General features: G+C 41.6%; 1 non-coding gene across 1 annotated transcript; it reads left to right on the top strand.

Annotated features, from left to right (window-relative positions):
• Nucleotides 1-902: 902 nt before the first annotated feature.
• TRNAP-UGG lies at nt 903-974 on the top strand. The gene has a single exon. It is a non-coding gene; the product is annotated as a tRNA-Pro (tRNA).
• Nucleotides 975-10,151: the final 9,177 nt, after the last annotated feature.

Genomic DNA, 10,151 nt, shown 5'->3' with positions numbered 1-10,151 from the left:
CACGGTTTTCTTTTGTTTTTAATTTGTGCAATGACTCATGCATTACATACATTTTTTCTTAAAGAACCTTGTGTCATGCTCATCCAAATTGCGCATAGTCTTTTTATTGAATAGTGTTGGATGCACCCCCCAATCACAAACAATTTTGGTAGCATGTGTGATGGACACCGCGCTATCGTGCACACACGCAAGGTGACGGTTTGAAACTGCATCACTGAAAGGGGGTAAAAACAGTTTTCTTCGGACGTCACTGCACTAGTGCATGTTGGATCTATACACTGATAAAGTTTCCAAAAATTCTAATAGATTTGTGATTTCTTTTTGGGCATGAGGTGTACCCTAAGCATGTGTTCACAAGATACATTCTCTATGGCTCTTATCATTTGTATGGAAGTCCCAAAACATTTACCATTTTCCGTGGAGCACTTTAATGACATAATTTATTGAGATTAAATGTGTCATGACAACTTATTTTGGACAATAGTTAATGTTCATCATCTAGATCAAGCAATACAAAAGGAAAAAATTCTTTAAGCAACAAACTAAACCAACATTTCTAGACATAAGTACTATCATTTTTCGTTTGAACCGAACTCATTAGACAAAAGAACTATGCAAAAGATTCAGACTAGATACTGGCATCATAGAAAAATCAACACTTAATCCAAATGGGAATAAAGCGGAATCACATGCCCCGCTTTGATGATCCTTTGTGGATATATGTGGTTTACTTTTTGTCGCCATCTGTTAGCTTTGTTGCCATGTTTGTGCTATTTTGTTTTAATGCGGGGTAGGTTCGGATGTGGGCAAGCAACAGTTCCTTTATTTTTGACATCATGCATTATCATAGATTGGAAGAATTATGATTCATAAGATACTTGTATAAATATGTATCCACATTTGGGCATTTGGTCTAGTGGTATGATTCTCGCTTTGGGTGTGAGAGGTCCCGAGTTCAATTCTCGGAATGCCCCCTTTTTATTTCTGGAAAAATTCCTCAATTATTTCTTTTTTATGTGTTTATTTTGAGAAATTATTTTGCACTTCTTACAATACACATCACCCGCATCAATGAACATAAGTTACTAGACATGAAATGATATCTATAAGGACACTCACAACATCAATCTACTCTAAGCCATCCATTGCACAATGTTCTATGTTTAGTCATCCCATCAGAAACTGGACAACTTTGTGAATTTTGAGGGAAACTCTTTCCACACATTGTAACTGCGGGTGAGGCGTGTGATAATCGGTACATTTAGAAGATTTAGCATGCGTGTGCTAGCATATTAAATGATGGGTAACTTGATAAACGAATATGTTTTCATCTCCAAATATATTATCATCCTTTTTTTCACTACCAAAGAGAACAATACTCGGCCATGGAGATTGGTCCAATGAGAGGGCTCATTCGGATATTTGTGGGAATCCATTGCATGCACCGCAGATGGAAGAATTACCATGTGGTATGCTACCTCTTGAGCTTGGGTTGGTTTTCCCTTGAAGAGGAAAGGGTGATGCATCGAAGTAGATAAGTATTTCCCTCGGTTTGTTGAGAACCAAGGTATCAATCCAGTAGGAGGAACAAACAAGACTCCAATAGTAGTACCTACACAAATAATCAAACACTTGCACCCAATGCTATAAAGGGGTTGTCAATCCCTTCAGAGTTATTTGCAAGGATGAGATGTGATAGAGATTGGTATAAAATATTTATATATCCAAAAGTAAACTAAAGGAAATAAATTGCAGTAAAGTATTTTTGGTTTATTGAACTGAAAATATGATATGGAAAATTGACCCCGGGGCCATAAGATTCACTAGAGGCTTCTCTCATAAAAGAAAATAATACGATGGGTGAACAAATTACTGTTGAGCAATTGATAGAAAAGCAAATAATTATGAAGATATCCAAGGCAATGATTATGCATATAGGCATCATATCCGTATCCAGTAGATCTAAACGATTCTGCATCTACTACTATTACTCCACACATCGACTGACTCGTACCTGCATATAGAGTATTATGTTCATGAAGAATAGAGTAACGCATTAAGTAAGATGACATGATGTAGAGGGATAAACTCAAGCAGTATGATGAAAACTCCATCTTTTTACCCTTGATGGCAAAAATACAATACGCGCCTCGCTACCCCTACTGTCACTGGGTGAGGACACCGCAAGATTGCACCCAAAACTAAGCACTTCTCCCATTGAAAGAATTACCAATCTAGTTGGGCAAACCAAACAACTAATTCGAAGAGACTTGCAAAGATATGAAATCATGCATATAAGAATTCAGAAGAGACTCAAATAGTATTCATTGATAATCTGAACATAAACTCAAAATTCATCACATCTCAACAAACACACCACAAAAGAGTATTACATCAGATAGATCCCCATGAAGATCTTGACGAACATGTTATTGAAGATCAAAGAGAGAGAAGATGTCGGGACCCCGATCCTGAGTCATAAGAACCTAGCCTGTAACACATCACATCACTTTGCGGCCTCATGCACGGTAAACTCCCCGGCTGCCACCTTACCTTGGCCGGGACCGTTTGCGTCTTTTGGCTCACATATATGAATATGTTGCTAGCGTTCAAACGACAAAGAACCCGGGTCGACATGACTAGTTATAAACCCCAGCGGTACAACCGTACAGGGACAGGCATACATAACCCAGCAAAGCAGGTGTCGGTCATCAGCGTGTGTAGACGAGTCGTAGCAAGCTACAAGGACTCCATTACACCGCGTGACATTTCCCCGAGGGTACAGGCACAACAGCAAAGAAGGATACATGCTAGTCAATCAATGTGTTCCAAGCAGTAGCAAATTACCAAGGCTCGGTGGAATCACAAAGAGGCATTTCCCTGTAAAGAGTACTACTAAAGGCAAACAACTAGGTGTCCAATCCCACACATATAATGCATTTCAAACATACACACATTATGCACGATATGTGTAGATACAACATGGCATCACAACATAACTCTATGACTCAAGCATTTATTAAAGACTCATAAGAGTCATCATAGTATGATATTACAAACAGGGGTCTCGTGACCCGACACTCAAGTCATACAAACAACAAGCGGAAGCAAATCATGTCTGGGTACAGACATGTACTAAAAGTGGCTGGAAGAGCCTGAAAAGCTACTACGACCCTACCAAAGGAGCCACACCTCTGTCTGGGATTCCCAAGCTATTCCGGTCAACATCAAACACATCGCGTAGAAGCTTTAATGAGTCTAAGTCTTCTCTGCAAAAACATAAATAAAGCAACCGTGAGTACAAAGGTACTCAGCAAGTCTTACATCAGAACTATCTACATATGCATCATGTTTCAATGAAAGGATTGTGGGGTTTGATTGCAGCAAGCCAGCTTTGACTCTTGGCTAACCTGTACTACGACTACAAGTTCTTTCTTTGAGGTGGGATAGCGCACACGAGTCCACATATTCACCAATTCAATACACCACTATGGATCCACTCTCGTCTCCCTACGAGAAGGCCTTCCATAGCAGTCACACTTATCTTGCATGTTTTAGAGTATGCATTTACATTGTCTATGTACCACGTAATGTTTCCAAGTAGTCCATAACCGAGGACGTGGCTATTCGAACAGATTAATTCACCCTGCAGGGGTATACTTCTTCACACATGCTCTCACCACTTAGCACCATATGCACGTCATGCATCTCGGCAACCTTCAAGAGGAAGCACTGGCGTGGGTGTCGGCCACACCGTTAACCACACAAGACCCTAGTCCAGGTTTATTGCCTATTTGAGACTGAACCCGCAAGGAAGTCCGGCCGAGGTTTCCTCTACGGCCCCAAACGATGTGCGCAGGGTTCCCAAGCCCACCATCCGGGTGCCACATGGTACACCGTGCCACTGTGTATCTACCACCGAGAAGCCTACCCCATCGGGCAGAGCTAAACACGGCCGCCAACACTTTTCCTACAAACACCAGAAACTAATTGCAACTCCTGGACAGGGATCTTGGAAATTAATAAGCCGAGCGGGGTCATATTTCAGGGCCCAATGCATGGTAGTATCTTGTCTTGGATAACATACACAGAACTCAGTTCTTAAGGACGGTCCCAATGAGACAACCCGCCATGTGCTCCTACATGGCCTCTGATCGCTACCTTTACCAAATCAGATTCACACCTTTACTCTCACACTGTAGGACATGAACACAACCATTCCGGTTCATCATCCAGACGGATCAGACCCGACACGACTCTAAGCATAGCAGGCATTGTAAACAAGCATGGATGAGTAAGCACATCAAGGCTCAAGCAGTTGCTACTCATGCTAAATGGTTTCAACTATTTACTGTGACAAAATCAGGTCATGCAAAGGAATGGGTTCAACTACCGATAACATGTAAAGTTGAAACGTGTTTGTCCTAATGTAGTAAAAGAGAGCAGGAGCGGGAGGGTGGGTTTATATCAATATGCTCAAGGGGAGTTTGCTTGCCTGACACGTCTGAAGATAGAAATGAGTCGTCATCAATGTCAACGATCATATCGTCGGAAACATCGTTTAGCAAGGGGGAACACCGACAAACAAGAAAGAACAACAATTACTTCACGGAAATGCAACCCTATGATGCATGCTCAAGACATGAAATGAAAGGTGGCAGGGCTAATGTGGCTATCATTTCTTAAGTTGAAGTTGGTTTGAATTAGGATCCAAACATCACTTCAAGCCGGTTATTTTTCCGGATACCCTTTTAATTGATTCGACCTGAAGCTCATAACAAATTGTTCCAACATGTATGGAGTTAGTATTTTGAGGTACTGATTTGCATTGACCAATGTTTGGTCACAACAATTGAAGTGGAATTCAAATAAGTATCAATTTCCAACTCCAAACTATTTATTAAATTTAACCTATTCATCATTTTGCCTATTTGGTGTTCTTAACTTTTTGAAACATGCATGAAAATTCCATAATCAGATTCTTTGGATTTTTCTGATCCTTTTTCATACATAAATTATTTTCATTGGACTTACACATTATTTTCTATGATTTTTACAAGATTTAGGCATTTTCTGGAATTATTTTATAAACAGAAATACTATTATTGCATCAGCACTCACGTGAGCAGGTCAACTGGCCGGCCAGGTCAAACCTGACAGCCAGGGCCCACTAGTCAGTGACACAAGTGTTAAAAAGGGTTTAATTTTAAACTTTTATTTCTAATTAGGGTCTGGGCCCATTGTCAGTGGGTCATTAGGTTAATGATCTTGTTTATCTTATTTCTGAAAATATTCTAATTTGACAGGGGCCAGGCCCCACCTGTAGGTGACCCAAGGGAGGTCAAACCCCTCGTCAAGGGGCCAGAACCACCGACGGCTCAACGCCGGCGACTCCAGACACGGCGGGGCTCCTCGGACTTCGCCATCCGGCGACCATTTGGACGGCCGAAGCCATCTACGCGAAGCCCAGGTTGGACCGCATCCATCCCGACCCAGCCATGGGCCAGGAGATGGCCGGAACGAGGCCGACAACGACCTCGGGCGGTGGCCGGACTTGGCCATGGTGGGGCTAATGCTAGGAGGCGCAGGAGGAGGAGATGAGGCCGGTTGTGGCTCCACGCGAGCTCACCGAGCACTCCAGAGTGCACAACAGGGTGAGGGAGGCCCTGGCCACGGCGGCCATGACCGGCGGCGAGGTCCTCACGGGATCCGTGGCTAGAAGGGGTTAGAGGACGGGAGAACGCGATGGGGAGGGAAAATCGATCGAGAGCCTCACTGCGAACCTTCTGGCACCGGTGGCGAGCTCGGAGACACGCCGGAGGCAGCGAATCGACGACGGCAACATCCCCTGGCAGAGAGAGGCAGAGGGAAAAAAGAGAGGGAGAGAGGAAGGAAGAAGATAAGGCAGAGGGGTCCGGGGAGGAAGAGAAGAGAGGCACGGGGCGAGGCGTCGCGCTAGCTAGGAGGGCCAGGCAGGCATGGAGGAGGTGGCGCCCTCGCGAGCTCACCGTCCCCTGCTTCTCCTCGGCCTTCTGGCAAGAGGTAGAACACATGGGTGCCCCTGGTGGGCTGGGCCAGCAGGTGAGCACAGGATAGCTCTCTCTCTCTTTTCCTTTTCTGTTTTATTAACTTTCTGGCATTTGTTTTTATTTGTTTTGGCTCCAACCCTAGGCCAAAATATTGAAATCATTTGTGGGGTTTTGTTTGGACTATTTCCAAGTTCCACAAAAAGATTTAGTATTTTTGAAATAACTAAATATTTATAGTTATTTGTTTTGGCAATTTCGAGTGCCTTTTGTGGATTAATTTAAATGTCAAAAGTTATTGAAAATAAAAGTCATCACAGAAATGTTGTTGCCAACATTTATGAGAAAAGATGAACATTTCTAAAAACCATTTTGGGTTCATTAAAAATCACACTTAGTATAATTTCCTTTAGTAAGGTGAGGTTCTAGGGTTTTGTTAGTCCAAAATTCAAAAACATTTTGGTTTAACATGATGCAAGATGATGATGCAACTAATTGCAACCAATTATTCTAGGGCTGTCACAACTCACCCACACTAAACAAGAATCTCGTCCCGAGATTCAAACGTAGTCGGGAAGAGGAAGAGGGAACACTAAACTATCAGAATCTTCATGATCCATTTGCTCCTCTCGAGGATATTGAGTCATCGCATCATGTTGATCTTGACATCTTTGTCTTTGAGGTCTTCATTTAGCTCGACGACAAAAGAACAGGAAGACTCTACAAGATTCGATCTCCTCAAAGATCGAGCAACTCAAGATCAACTCATAAAATGGGACATAGGAACGTCCCTTGAGCTGAGACACAACACACATAACACGGACGAGGAAATGAGACATATGACAGAGGTTCAATTGGTAGGCAACAAATCCAGGCTTAAAATAGATGCTGGCGAGGTTTCAAAGTAGGGAGGATTAGGTTGCCCTTCATACCACAACGGGGTACCTTAGGAAGGTGACTCTTAGACTTATCCTCCTCAAGTGGCAAAAAGAATTACTTTTGATCCTAAGATCATTGAAACTCTTCATACCAGGGTAAGGCAAGTCACAATTAATTGTTGGAGAAATTTGAAAGAATGGCATACTTAGTTTGAAGGAAACTAGAGTTATAGAACAACTCGGCGAACGGAAGGCACATTCCAAGTATTACTGAGGATATAACCTAGTGTGTGAGCGTGCTCTCAAGAACTTGAGCATTTCCGTATTCATCAAAGTTTTACCAATATCTGTGCCAAGATCTTGGTGACACAACATACTACTATGATGAACAGAGATTGAGGATGCAGATACAAAGGAAGACAACACTTCCTCAGATTTCACTTTAGTTGTGCCAAGGGAACGAAATATGGTTGACCAACCAAGAGACATTTAGCACTCCACTTCTAATTTTATCCTTGATGTACTAGCACAACCCAATTATAGATCATGCTTGATATTTAGCACATCAAGTATAGGTCGGAATTCGGGGCATCAAAGGAAGTCCATGAGGAACAACTACCAAAATAAGTCATACAAAACCTCACGGGGAGATGGCTAAGATTGCTGATACAAGATATTATAATATCAACTCTTCCCGCTAGGTGTGTTAGCCATTACATCACTTTATCGGGTTACATAGAGACCAATATAATAATTCTTGGGGAAAGTTCTAACCATTATAACTGCGTGAGATTCAGCTCCGGTTGGTGGCACGATGCTTCAGACTCAGCATGTCCAAAAAGAAAGTTTGCAACACAAATCGACGAGATAACGTTGCGAGATTCTAAGGAAATGAAGTGCGGAAGACAACTCCAAAACATGAGTTGGATCGCAAGACCCAAGTGAACACACTGCCCAAGACAACTATGAACACATGAAAAGTCTTACAACAAAACACTACCGAGTTCTAGTTTGGGAACCATCATTGCGGATGACGAAGCCATGTGCAAGTCCGTCTGGTACCTTCAGGAATGGCACTTAACTTCTTTTCCTTGAACAAATCAATCAGTGGCTTGGTGTGCTAGGAAATACATATGGAGAGAGAGGTTGCAAAGCTATCAAACCACAGCATACTTCGCACATGCATGACTGTTTTGGGATGATTCTGAAGATAACAAAAGGACCTTCCCAAATTCGTGGCAGCAACTTGCACCAATGCACATGAATTAGAGGAAGTCACTTCTTACACCTAACATATACTTCATGAATTGACATGAAGACAATGTCTTAAAAGTTTCCAACACTAACTTAATGTTCAACATAGATCATGGAACAAATTAGAATGTTGCCAATGGGCTCAACAACAATTCATCAAGATACCCATATAAATGGATTTCCACAACTATGTGAGCAAGATAATAGCATTGGCCAGATCAAAGAATATAATGGTGTAGGCTCAAGGAAAACCCTGAGTAAGACACCGCTACGAAAATCTTTGGTTCTGAGTTTGATTTGATAATAGCCCATGCTCAAATCAAAATTGAACAAGATAATATATGCAACAATTGATCACACGAATCAACCAGTGAAAATATCATCTTTCTTGAGACTCACACAACAGGAAAAATATCCTTTTTAAATGAGCTAAGTTTAGTCAAAGCTTTAATCTTCCAACTCTCCAAATTGTTGTTTAGCTTAACCAACTAGCTCGGGGTATCCAACCCGGATTCTTGGAGAAGATGGCTTATAAAGAAACCAACTTGATCACGACCTCATCATAACAGTCAGGAAACAACCTGGTAATACTTCCGAGAAGATATTCGGAAAATCACGAACCACCGATATATTATTAAGCTCGGGAACAATCTTGCTTTTCAGGGCAAGATGATGTGATCAATACAGCGAGGGATTGACACAATCCTAACCCATCGATCGAAAAGTGCACCATGAAACATGGACTAGGTAGCACACTCAATCTTAGGATGACTATTCAATCACCATCACCATAAGAGTGAAATTATTGTCCATTAGCTACCAAGCAATAGCATTGCTAGGAGTATTGATTTCACACATCATGGTTCACTTGTCGATATTCCGGTTACAACCAACACGAAAACCGAGGCATGAACAATGATAGAGAAAAGTATCACTACATCAAGAGCTCATAAGAGATGGTGCAATTCTCATAACACTCTTGACAAAAAGAGGGTAATACTCCAAGATAGAACAGAACAAAAGCTGTTTTAGCGTTTCGATCTGCGAAATACAACTACTTTGACCCAATCCAAGAAATGGATGTGGTACTGGAGTTTGCTTCTCCCAGTCTTTCGAGAATAGAACAACTTGACAGACCACAAAACAGAAGACATCGATGACATGAATGCACAACTACTCTTGACTATCCTTTCAATGATGAAGGTCAAAATACAACTAGATAGGGCCAACTCAAGAGCACATGATTTTCTTGAGTTATGGATGCATGGATTAGAATGTCGAACGAGTTCAACATAATTCTTCCAGATAACCCATGTAGAAGAGCGGAGTTGACAGAATCACAATATGAAGTAGAGAAATCATCACGAGGACTCTTGTTATGATCTTTAATTCACGGAGAACTTATGCCAAAGATGATTCATGGTGTTGGAAGAATGATATACCATGAACCTTGGGAGCTACAACAAGGTTACTAATCATTATATAGGAACTAGCAACACTACCAACACAGATGAGCAGAATGATCCTTGGATTCAAAGACCCAGAAATAGAGTACCTACAAGCTATTTAACATCACGAGATATTTTTCGAAGATGATGGCCAGAAATATCGCACTGGAAGACATACCACACATCTAGACTATTGGGTAGTTTTCCGAGTAACATGTTTTCCTAATACTTCAACAAAACATCGAGGTAATAAAGTACCTCCACACAATTATTGGAGTGCTTTGTCCGGCCAAAAGACATTGGGAAAAGAGGAAGGAATTTGCAATCACATCAGAATATTTGGGATCTTTGGAAAACTCGGACAGCATAACGGCTGTACGGGCATGAATTATGAGGCAACCTGCAAGAAAACTAACAACATAACAATTCAATTCTTATGGAGACACTGATCCTTGAAGATATCAACTTTCCTATAAGTCTCCAACATAGTAACTCGTCATCCTAATGAATAGATGGGAAAGCCTAATTCTTAAACCCCGTAGAAT

This window comes from Hordeum vulgare, chromosome 2H (assembly GCF_904849725.1).
Source record: "Hordeum vulgare subsp. vulgare chromosome 2H, MorexV3_pseudomolecules_assembly, whole genome shotgun sequence".
Classification (NCBI taxonomy): domain Eukaryota; kingdom Viridiplantae; phylum Streptophyta; class Magnoliopsida; order Poales; family Poaceae; genus Hordeum; species Hordeum vulgare.
This window is presented reverse-complemented; position numbering and strand designations above follow the sequence as displayed.